The sequence below is a fragment of the Myotis lucifugus genome, unplaced genomic scaffold (assembly GCF_000147115.1).
Source record: "Myotis lucifugus unplaced genomic scaffold, Myoluc2.0 scaffold_14, whole genome shotgun sequence".
NCBI lineage: Eukaryota > Metazoa > Chordata > Mammalia > Chiroptera > Vespertilionidae > Myotis > Myotis lucifugus.
This window is the reverse complement of record NW_005871062.1, coordinates 12,411,582-12,424,457: the sequence shown is the minus strand read 5'-3', so window position 1 is coordinate 12,424,457 and position 12,876 is coordinate 12,411,582. Positions and strand designations below refer to the sequence as shown.

The 12,876-nt window shown below is 42.1% G+C and overlaps 1 pseudogene; it reads right to left on the bottom strand.

Moving 5' to 3' along the window:
* Positions 1–1,435: 1,435 nt before the first annotated feature.
* LOC102420831 lies at positions 1,436–1,904 on the bottom strand (annotated as a pseudogene).
* Between the last annotated feature and the right edge of the window lie 10,972 nt (positions 1,905–12,876).

Here is a 12,876-nt window from a genome sequence, read left to right as displayed (position 1 = left end):
ACCCCCCTCCAGCCCATCTCTGACCCCCTACCCCAGGACCTCACCACTCCATTGTCTGTGTACTCCTCTATTTGTTAGAAGTGTGGGGGAATGCATAATGAGCGTAGATAGAACACTATATGAGGGGTCGAGGGAGCCAGGTCCTGTCTCTGTGTCGTGCTTCTGCCACAACCTGGTCAGGCAATCTTGGACACACTTAACACCTTTTTACCTAGCAACTCTTCTTGTTTATCTTGTCACCATAGGTTTGTAAATTGGGACTTCATCTGTGGCTGTTAGTGTGCTTCAAGGATTGGCTTTTAGGGGTTGGGTGTCTGTAAATCTCTATAAATAGCAGGCTTCATTCTCTTCATGGACATTATCTTTTCCTGGGTCCATAACTTTATGTTCAGGTTCTCTAAAGGATGTGTGATCTTTAAGATAACTGATTCTGGAGAATCACTCAAATCTTTTAATAGTAACATTTTATGGCTACAGGCTGTCTTTGTGTGTGCAAGATTTCTTCCAGATCATAAAAATGTATTGAGTTTGTCACTCACTTGAAGGAAAGATTCTGACCACAACTCTTAAGAACATGGCTTAGAGAGCCTTACTAGAAGGGAAAAAGGAGACTTGTTGCTCCACCATATAGAGTGTGTATATCTATAATAATAAAGCATAATATGCTAATTAGACTGGATAGCCAAACGACCTTCTGGACGTCCTTCCAGATGACCTTCGGATGAAGCTGGGGCTGTGAGGGCTGAAGCAAGCTGCCACGGATGCAAGGGCAGAGCCCCTTGCACAAATTTCATGCATCAGGCCTCTAGTGTATGTATGTGTGTATATATATATATATGTGTGTATATATATATATATATATATATATATATGTATTCTATATGTGTGTATATACACAAATATTGTATACAAATATATACATATATTTGTATACAAACGTATTCCTATGTATGTACACACATATATACAAGTACCATATACATATATATGGAATTAAAGACAACTCTGATCAAGTTTTTTAAAGTGCTTATTTAGAATGTCAGTGTCTGGCGTGACAAAGCTTTAGCCTTAATATTAAACCAATATGTTCTTTGAAATCTTTCTTATTATCAATTTGTTTTAGATGTGCCTCTCATAAGTAACATGTACCTGGACTTTATTACTGCAATTTGATAACCTCTGTGTTTTACCTGATGAATTTAATTACATTTATTGTGATTACTTATTTATTTCTGTTTGTATATTCTATTTACTATGCTTTGTATGCTTCTTTCTATTTTCTATTTTTTTTGGGGGGGGGATTGATTTACCTTTTCTAAATTCTTCTTAACTGGGTTAGAAGTTTTAGAATCTATTTCTAAATTTTTAGTAACTACTTAAAATTTTAACATGAATTTATATACTTTTAGTTTATGAAAAGAAAATTTCCCGTGATTTACTTTTCACCAGTCTCTTCTGGCGGGCTTGTAATGATAATCAGAATCACCTGGGTCAATGACAGTCCGTGTGCATGTTCTGTAGTATTTTCCCCACGCTGTGCCCAGTTTAATATTATTGCCACTGTAGTGATGGACACCAGTCTTGGCCAACTGTAGTACCCTATTTCAGATTTCCTCCAGGCTGGGCAGTGTTGACAAGGATGACCAGTTTTGCTTTGTCTTGTCTGATCATCTTCAGCGTCTGCTTGTCCCACAGCACGTCCTTTCTAATTTTCTAACAAGTTGGAGCCTAGAGTTGATCGACTCCAGGGACTTTTTCATCTTCTTTTGGCCACCTTCCTGCGTTAGGTGCAGGACGGCCCCCAACCAAGAGCAGCACCAGGAGTGCCCAGGAGCGAGAAAGGAAGGAGTTCCCACAATGCAAAGCTCTTCATTACCCAGCCCAGGTCCCCTGTACTCAGACATTTAAATTTTGATAAAGTGGTCTCTATTGGAAGCAGTTGTTATTTGATATGTACGTCTTGAAGGAAGATGACACCCAAGTTGTGGGATTTAAGGCTGCAAATGATAGAGCCTGATTTCAGGCTGGGTGCTAATGTCAGTAGAGATTTAATAGCTACGGATTAATAAAGTACTGTGAATGTTTTTATTAGTGCTCTATTACAAAGTTCAACAGATCTTGAGTGGTCTGCCTAACACTGTTTTCCCCATAAACTCTGTTATGTTTCAATTTTGCAGAAGGCAAGGTTTTTTTTTCCAGTTACACATAAGTATATTGTGTTATAGCAGAAATGCCATAGATGGAAACATAGGAATGTAAATGAAATCTTATATTTACTTGCTACCTTACTCTTAAAATGCTTCCACAAACAGCAAGTAGTTAGGAATAAACGCAGACAGAATGGCACAGTGGAAGAGAGCCTTGGATTAGGCCTTTGGGCTACTGGGTTCTAATGTAGGCTCTTCACTGATTTACTGTGCACTGTAGGCTGAATTGTAGGCCCCCCAAAATTGTAGTATTAATCCCCAATACCTCAGAACATGACCGTATTTGAAGAGAGGGCCTTTAAAGGGATAATTAAAGTTAAATGAGTCATTAGTGTGGGCCCTAATCCATATGACTGGTATCCTTAGAAAAAGAGGAGACTAGCACATGGACAGGCACAGAGGGAAGACCCGGTGAAGACACAGGGGAAAGAAGGCCATCTACAAGCCAAGGGGCGAGGCCTTGGAAGAAGCCAACCTTGTCAACACCTTGAGCTCAGACTTCTAGCCCTCAGAACTGCGAGAAAATGAATTTCTGCTAGTTAAGCCACCAGCCTGTGGGACTTTGTGATGGTAGCAGTAGCAAACTAATATATTGGGTAACCCTGGGTATTGAACCTCTCTGAATTTTCACTTTCTTATCTATAAAGGGGAGATGATGATAGAAAAAAATAAGAGATATTTAAAAATAAACAGGTAAAGTAACCTATTCTGTATGGGGTGGGGGAGTTGATAAAAAATACTATAGAATCACAGTAGGTTTTTAATTTATTTATCTAAAAGCCTGAGAGAGAAGAGATGGGTATATTCTGATTTGAAAGGCCAAACATGCTACATTAAAATGAAATAAATAAATGAATGGATAATCATTTATAGGAAAAATTTGCAATAGCATAATGCCATCAATTAAAGAGTGCTCCGAGGAATTTCAAATATAATTTGACCCCCCTCTCACCCAAAATTTAAATTTGTATCAACTCTCCAGAAACACACATATTGCATAAATTAGGACACACCCATACTTCTTAAATAGTTAAAGTTTGATTTAATAAAAGACTTCAGGATGCTGAGAGCAGCCTGGGCCTGCCGATATTGTAATGCATGCATAGGCTGCAGGTGGTAATCAGAGCTGTGGTGGGCATTTCACTTTGCACCTCCCGGGGCACCAATTTTCAGAAACTGTTAGAACCCAATAGAAAAATCTCACCTAAGATTCATCTGTGAGCTAAATTACAGGGGAAGCCATTATCATTCATTTTACATGTACAGCGGAGCACCTCTGGATCACAGGGAAGGATTTTGCTAGTTTTGAGAATCCTGAGAATTGAAATGGGCAACCAAGGTATTTCATTGTTCTTCTGATCAAGAAATAATTCTTAATTGAACCCAAGAAAATATGCCTAGCCCTTGATGCCTAAGTTCTGGAGTGGAGATGGAAGAGTAAAAGTTTAAAATCTGTTTGGAAGAGATCAAATACTAAACAATTAGAAATCAATGAGCTGTTGAGCTATATGGAGTTAAGTGGGAGGGATTTCAGAGGAGGGTAAGAACAGTATGATGAGTTTGAAAAAATGGGTGAGGCTGAGGGAAGATGTGGGAAAGATTTGGAAATGGGAAGCTCAAAGTAGAGAATACACTGGAGGTTATTTTTGTTTGGGTACCATTTGAGGTGAAGGATGTGTGTGTGTGAGTGTGTGTGTGTGTGTGTGTGTGTGTGTGTGTGTGTGTGTGTGGTGTTGTACATATGTACTTATGCACCACTTTCTTGGGGGAGTGTTGAGAGAAAGCATTTAAGTAGAAGAAACTAGATACTGCACATAAGAGAGATCTGGCTTAAGAAAAAGATATGCAGTTCCATCCCATTTGCTGTCAGGAATAGGAATGGGTTATTTCTAAATCTTGAGAATAACCTACAGTATTAAGTACTACCAACTTTATTTTCATACTAGAGGCCCAGTGCACAAAATTTGTGCAGATAGGGGGAAGGGTCCCTCAGCCCAGCCTGCGCCCTCTCACAGTCCTGGAGCCCCGCAATTGATCGCCCTGGAGAGGGAGGCCCCACCCACCCACTGAAGCGCCACCGCTGGACAGGTAGCCTGGGCCTCTCTCTTTGGGGCGATCATGGAGCCCCCTCCCCGATTATTGCCCCACTAACCAGTGGCCTGGGCCTCCCTCTGCGGGGCGATTGTGAGTCAATGGCAGCCCCCCCGACCAATCGTATCGCGCCTGCCTTGGCTGGCCTAGCGCCAGTGAGTGTCATAGCGTGGTCGTCTGGACGGTCGTTCTGTTCGGCTATTCAGTCGATTTGCATATTACGCTTTTATTATTATAGCTAAAAGAACTGAAGTTTAGAGAAATTGACTGACTTGCCTTCAGTCACACATATTAAATGCACAAGCCTTTTAAGTCTTCAGGAGGTTGTCTAGGCGTAGTGGGACATCCATGGGTTCATATGGGTACCCTAAAATAATGGGTGCTGTTGGTGCCCACAACAGCATGCACTTTATCAGCTGGTGGACCCAACCCTCAGGTGCATTAATTCCCGGGGAGGACACCCTCCTCTAGATCTCGGCCAATGACCATTGTGCACGCGGTACCAAAGGCTACCCCCTTTGCTCAAGCTGGGCTCACTTGGTAATGTGCTTTGTGCTCCAGAGCTCGCACAGACCCAGCTCGCCTGAAACTGGATCACATTCTAGCTTTGCTTCTCCCCCTTCCTCCCCATACACCCTGTCCTGCATCCTTTCCTCCTTCTCTCCCGAGAGCACTCCCCCAATAAATCAAACCCTACCTAAGACACAAACGTTCCCCAGATATGCCTCCGAATTTGTATCAGTGTGTACAGCATATCATTGCTGCACGTGAGTCCACTGTGCTGTGAAACGGTCAACATTGTGCTGAGTAGGTGGTGGAGCGGGTGATGGTGACCTCCACCACTAGCCAGCATGTATATGGTAAACAATCTACTGCATCTTCTTACCTAAAGCTTATGACTAAGCCATCAGTTAGGTTCTATGATTATCCCTGCATTTACAGGTGAGGAAACCCCGTTTGAGAGAGGATATATTATTTGCTCATGACCACATGGTTTGTAAGGCACATCACCAGGATTCCAACACACCTTTGTTTAATTTCAGTCACCTCCAAAAATATCAGAACATGTAACTTAATAAATGTGCAACTTACTGGAATATGTAAGAACTATGTATGGCTCAGCACAGTCAGGGCAGTAAATAGCTCTATGCAGTGTTGAAGGGAGAACCGAATAATAATGGTGGATTCAATTTAATTCCTTCAGTGGGTTGCCATGACCAGAAACTGATTTGAGAACTACTAAGCACAAAAGAGGATGCCAAATTGGGCAGAGGAGTTTGAAGTTGGTAGAAGATATGGTGACTACATAATTATCCAAATTGGAGCACTATTGAGGATGATAGGAGATGCCATCAGTAATTACACAAGGATAACAAGTGTAAGCCAGGACTATTTAGCAAACCAGGATGTATAGTCACCTCAGTAATAGGAAGCACTGGGGAGCTATGGTAGGTTCTTGAGCAGTGGTATGAAGCAATTTTTCTATCAATTGTATGCAACGTGGTTTAGAAGAAACCTTGAAGGCTGAGAGAATACCAGGTATCAATTGTTCTAGAGCAGCAGTTCTCAACCTGTGGGTCGCGACCCCTTTGGCGGTTGAATGACCCTTTCACAGGGGTCGCCTAAGACCATCTGCATATCAGATATTTACATTACGATTCATAACAGTAGCAACATTACAGTTATGAAGTAGCAACAAAAATAATTTTATGGTTGGGTCACAACATGAGGAACTGTATTTAAAGGGCCAGAAGGTTGAGAACCACTGTTCTAGAGGCACTAATGTATGGTATGTTGGAGTTTCTGTCCCAGCCCCTGGTTTTCTCTCTAGTTTATTGCTGGGAATGGTTGTCCTTTCTGGACCTCAACATGCTTGTCAGAGACTGTCAGCCAATCCTCTTGTCCCAGGGGATCAGAACTCTGTCCAGGTTCCCCCAACCACTGGTTAGATCCTTTGTTTAATCCATATGGACTCTGCTTCGGATCCAAACTCTCCTCATCCTGCGGCTCTGCTCCCCATGGAGTAGCTGCACCCCCTGGGGTGTCCCATGCCCCACAGAGCATTGTGATTGCTCCCCATGGACCCTTCTGGGTGAGTAAGAGAGTAGGGATGTGCGTCTGCCAGTGACACTCAGGCATTCTGCCTAGAAATAGTTGTCTTCAAGGTCATCTCCCTCCGGCTAATGCAAGAAAGTGGAAGAAAAATATTTTGTATAAGAGATCCAATCAACAAAATACGCTCCTCAGAGTTTGTGGAAGTTCTGAGTTAAATGATTAGGCTTCTGTCCTCACGTAGGGCCTTACGGCCTCCTGTCTCCTTGAGTTTTTAAAACATTACATTACCTTTATAGAGGTAAGATTAAGGTCAGTAGTTCTAATCATGTGGGCTTTACAGGGGAAAAGAACAGAGGACCTATTATTGTCAATGGAAAGTTCCTTTGTAAAATGGTAGAGTATGGATTTGCAGCATGAGAGAGAGAGAGAGAGAGAGAGAGAGAGAGAGAGAGAGAGAGAGAGAGATGGAAATCCTCTGGCCCCAGGCCTCAGTTGGGGCCTGGAACACATTTCCTCTTTCTGGGGTTCCCAAATCTATTTGGAGAACATTATCAATTATGCGCCCAGCTACATGGCATCTTGTACTTCAGTCTGTGTTTCTGAAGCTGTTGTACTGAGACCGGAGTGCTGCTCCGGAGCCTCTGGCCTGGGCCTGGTTGTTCTATGATATTTAGGGCCTACAATGTACTGCCAGCCCACATTCCCAGTCTTGTTTCCTGGAAGAAGACGCCGTCACTATCCAGCTGCTCCAGACATCTGCTGCCCAGGAATCTCTCACAATCGCCCAAAGTCCATGTCTTTCCAATGCTGCTCTCTTTGCCTAGAATAGTCTTCTGTTTTGGAAAAGTCCTGATAACTTTTTTATTTTTATATCATTTTAAATATCTTTGTTGATTTCAGAGAGGAAGGGATAGAGAGAGATAGAAACATCAATGATGAGAGAGAATCATTGTTGGCTGCTTCCTGCATGCCCCACACTGGGATCGAGCCCGCAACCTGGGCATGTGCCCTGATGGAAAATGAACTGTGACCTTCTGGTTCATAGGTTGATACTCAACCACTGAGCCATGCTGGCCAGGCTGCACATCTTTTTTTTCTCTCCTAATCAGAATGTCATTGCAGTGACATTCTTTGTTGACTCTGGAAAATAGACAGTTACCCACTCCCTTTCGATACTCTCAGAGCCGTTTTGTCTCTGTTACAGCCCTTATGGTATGCTGTAATTATCCATTTGCACATCTGTCTATTCCCACCAGACGGCGAGACTGTGGACAGCAGAGAGCGCATATCTCAGTGGATTATCCCTAGAACTTAACACAGAGATTTCCAACCTTCCTCATCTCATGGCACATGTAATTACTAAAATTCTGCGGCACTCCAAAATATATATATATTTTGCCAATCGGACAAAAAAAGGTTTAATTTTGATTCATTCCCACTGGACAGTATTGTTGTATTGGTTATTGTCATTTTTTGTTTGATAATTTAAGGGAAAAGAGGCCCACATCCCTGACTAAATAATCAGGTGTTGCATGTTTTAAAAATTCTTGTGGCACACTGGTTGAAAATCGCTGGACTAACATATAGTAGGTGTGCAGTGTTGCTTGAAAATCCCTGGCCTAACAAATAGTGACTGGATGAAAAGTTATTTCACTCCCGTTAGATTGCTGTGTTTTTGTGATTAATATAAAATGGCCTTTAGGTTGCTATGCTTTTGTGATGAATGTAAAATGATAAAGTTTAAAGGGGAAAAACTTTGCTAACCTGTTGCGACATACAGCAAGAGATTCTATTGCTTATTTCTGTTCTCATCTGCCATATGGCTTTCCGTTCACCAACTGCTCTAGTGAGAATTACTTTTGCAGGTAATTTTCTAAAGATTGTCTTGGGATAAACAAATTTATCAGACTTGTTTGGCTAATGTATTCAAGGAGGTTCACAGGGGAAAAGATTAATCATCTAAGAATCAAGCCGGTGTCTGTCATTAGGCGGAAGGGTCCAGAGATGATCAGAGCTGAGCTGGTGGTTGCTATGACTGCAGTACCTTTCTCTCCCTTTGTGAGGTCAACGGCAGCTCCCAAGCTGATTGGCTAAAATTAAATTATCCTACTGACCAACCGTGGGGAGTTAATTTCATCAGAAAGAGGAAAATGGTGGGAAATCCCGCCGTGATGCTACAAAGGAATTTTCTTTAGAAACCCACAGAGTCCAAGTTTGCTTTCATTATAATTAATATGTTTCTCCTAATGAAATAATTTCAGGGAAGCAGACAATAGCATTAGCCTGCTATTTTGTAGATCCATATAAGCTTTCATCTGGTTTGTCCTAAAATCAACTCTCAAAGAAAAGTAACCTTTATTTTCTTGTAATACCCCCATCACCAAAGACTGCCATCCTGTGCGTGTTTTTATAATGGGAGATAAGCTAATTGTGAAAAGCATAAAAGGAGCTGGCATAGCGAAAGGCCTTTGCGTGCAGGGCTCCTGCCCTGTGGACATGGTGGGCACTAACAGCTTCAAGGAGGACCATTGACCTTTGGGTTGGGAGCATCGCTGGGACTGACTTTGAAGGGGATCCTGCCTTCCAACAGGCTCAGTCCTAAGAAGTTGTATGTGGCCCATGCTCTGGTTTTCCACCGGGTACAGCCTCTGTTCTAGGAATTAATCACCACTGACCTCGCTTATTGTAGTTATTTCTGGCAGGAAAGATGCAGACTTCATCTTGAAAGCAAGGATGTGTCTATCTGCAGGCTCTGCTGAGTCGTAAATCCAAGTGGATGTGAAATACAAACCAAGGAAAACCAACCCAAGATTTATTAGTTTTCTTAGCTCTTCTGTGACCATGGAAATGTTATGTGATTAAGAAACAAATGGGAAACAACCAACTATTGATTCAGTTCTGGACATTCTGCATGATTCTATCTGTAAAATCTCCAAATCAATGTTTCTTTAAATTTTTTTTTCTTTATTGATTAAGGTATTACATTTGTGTCCTTATCCCCCCATCCCCTCCCAACCCCCCACTCATGCCCTCACCCCTTTGGTGTCTGTGTCCATTGGTTAGGCTTATATGCATGCATACAAGTTCTTTGATTGATCTCTCCCCCTTCCCCCCACCCTCCCCTACCTTCCCTCTGAGGTTTGATGGTCTGATCAATGCTTCTCTGTCTCTGGATCTGTTTTTGTTTATCAGTTTATGTTGTTCATTATATTCCACAAATGAGTGAGATCATATGATAGTTATCTTTCTCTGACTGGTTTATTTCGCTTAGCATAATGCTCTCCAGTTCCATCCATGAAATGGTAAGAATGCCTTCTTTTTTACTGCAGCGTAGTATTCCATTGTGTAGATGTACCACAGTTTTTTTAATCCACTCATCTGCTGATGGGCACTTAGGCTGTTTAGAAATCTTAGCTATGGTAAATTGTGCTGCTATGAACATAAGGGTGCATATATCCTTTCTGAAAATCAATGTTTCTTAAAAGTTCACATTAATTTGTTGCAGTGAATTCAGTTATGTCCTGAGGGGCCCATGATACAACCCCAGTGCCCCTTTCCTGAGAGCCATGTGACGGGAGCTGGGGATCAGTACTTACTCGAGGCAGCATAAAAACATGCCAAGCAACCCTTTCAAGTAGGAAGCCCTATAAGAGTTCCTCAGAGGAAGAGAAGAGCCCCATGGGCTGAAGCCCTCCAGGTCCAGGTATTTCTCCCAGGGGATGGGGAGAAAGAGGAAGAGATCACCATCATGTACACTCAGCACCTCTCCCTCTTAATACTCGTGATGTTAAGCATATCTATTGACTGTTTGTCCTCTTTCAGCCACAGCTCTCATTTACCTCCCTATCACACTCCTAAAGAATCAGTTATGTTATGATAATCATTATCATCACATTATAATTAATGGGAGAAAATGGGGGTCTCAGAGACTAACCTACCAAAATTCATACAATTTATTAATGGGGGAGTCAGAATTCCAATTTATGTCTCCTTGTTAGCATTTTCTGCATAGTCTCTGGATAGTTTACATAAGTATTATCATAATGTGCATGTTTTGTTACCTTTTTTCACTTGTTATTATATTCATTTAATAATAATTTTTGATAACTACATACTATTTCATTGAGTGACTTACCACCACTTCACATTTCATTATTGCTGAACTTTAAAGGTTTTGAAAATTTGGACACACTTTGTAAGACTTTTATTTCTGTCCATATTTAGGCTATTTCTAGAAATGAGAGGGTATGAAGGCTGTTTGAAAAACTATGTTGTCAAATTCCCTCTTGTCAAGAGTATGAGAGTACTCAATTTACCCCATTCCTGCCAGCCCTAGGGGGGAAAATCATTAAACAAACACACACACACACACAATCCCTAAAACAGAGAGCAAAAAATGTGGATTGATATGCAACAATAAGTTTCCTGTTTCAATATGCCTTTCTTGATCACTAATTCATTTATTTGTTAAAAAAACTTATTGAACATCTGTTGATTTTGGACTATATCATGAGCAAATTAGGTAAGTGATGATCCATGTGTTTACTAATTCTATTTAAATATTTTAATTAAAAATGCCACTATAGAAACACGTGGCAGAAAGACCGATTAGAGGGGAGAAAGATTTGAAGAAGGGAGACCAGGTTTGGGTGCTATATTAATAGAATGACTAAGGTAAGTGTTCAGCAACTGAGCCACTTAACAGAGTGACAATGAAATCCTTAGCTCTAGTGTAATTTCCTTATAGTGAAGTTAGCAAAACTCCCCATCCCAGGCAGTTAAGTTTGTTAAGAACTTTGCAGTTAAGAGTGAGATTTTCAGCATTCACCTCACATGTCTTTGTCTCCAAACTCTTAATACTGTGACTGTTGTGTTGTCATGTTGAATAGCTTCAAATGTAGGTAGCCTTTTCAGGCAGGAGTGACGTGGCTGTGATGAGAGATGTTGAAATTCGAGTTTTGGTGGCATAAAAATAAAACTGAGACAGCTTTGTCTCATGGCTTCCCGGGGTGGGAGAGGAGATGGTCATCCATCCTCCCATTTCTGACTACAGTGCAAGCATCATATTGCCAGACAGTTTGTTCTAGAGTAGGGCACTATTCAGATGTCACCTATTTAATCTTACATTATTATGAATAATACTTGAAAGCAGTCCTGTGGTTGCACAATCAAGTATTGTCATCTCAGAGAGTTAGCTGTGATGAAACCATTCACGGTCTGGGTTTCTCCACACCATTATTTGACACGAAAATAGCTGCAAAACAGAAAATGTGTTTATCCTAAGGTCATGCGTGCTAGGTATATAGCTCAGTGCCTGGCACAGTGTAAGTGCTCAAACAATATTTGCACTTTTGTTATTTACATTATAACTATTTATAATTATTTATTTTATTATTAAATTTGCTGAAGTGGGATTCCCCCCCGCCTCCTGTTTCAAAGGCACCTGGCAGTGGAAAGGAGAACAGAGTGGCACCACAGATGAAAGAGCAGGCAGGATCCAGCAGGGAGCCAGTCTTAGGGCAGGGCTGCACCAACAAGTGCAGAGGGAGAAGCAAGAATAAAGAGGCTGATGAGGAGGGCAGAGGGGAGAGCAAGGGTTAACCAGGTTAACTGTGTGGACAGAAAGAGCGAGCAGTTCAGTGGAAAAACTAAAGAAATGTTAGCAAGTCAGGGCTCTGAAGTCCTTAAGGTAAAGCCCTAAAGTACTGAAGGCCATGCCAAGGGGTGTGGGGATTTGCAAGTGAGTACAGGTTGCTCTATTGCTTGAGAGAAACTAAAGGCTGATGCAAGCTTGAGGATGATGGCTTGACTGACCATTATTTTGTTTCCTTTAAAGCCAGATCAATAACTAAATGTCGAGCTTTCAGTTTGTTCACTGTGTTGAGGGGCCACACTCACTGTTGTACACAAGAATCCAACAGAATTTCCAAGATTTGGGGTCCCGGTCCGAGGAGGTGGGACGAGGCCCCAGGGCACTCAGTTACTGCTGAGCTCTTCAGGAGGAGAGGGTGGTTTCTGTTGTCTTCCTCTGGCGAGTTTGCTGAATTCTGCCTCAGCTGAGGAGGGAGGAGGCGGCATCTGACTGGTTTGTGGGTGTACGGATTGTTGGGGACCCCTCAAGAGGGTTGGCGATTGAAGTCTCCATGGACCAAACTGTGTTGCAGCCAGTCCAGAGCACTGCCAAGGTCACTGCACTTGCGGGGTGTTCGTCCGCCAGGGGAAGGGACACTGGTGTGTTCAGGCTTAGACTTAGGACACTGCCCACGTGGCCCGAGGCAAGTCCCTTCACCTGGCTGCACTTCCGCCTCTACCTCTGTGAAGTGAGAAGTGAGGGGACCGAGGAAAGAACCCCTGGGGGCTAAGTCGTGATCTGAATACACCTGCCCTCTGTGGGCCTGGAGAGTCCCTGGTTCCACAGAAATGTTGACCGAAATAGGAGGAAGATTGTCCTTGTCGATTGTATTTTCTCTGGCACAGGACCAAGTATTTGTTTAACTTTTTTTTTTCTTACTTCCATGCTAAA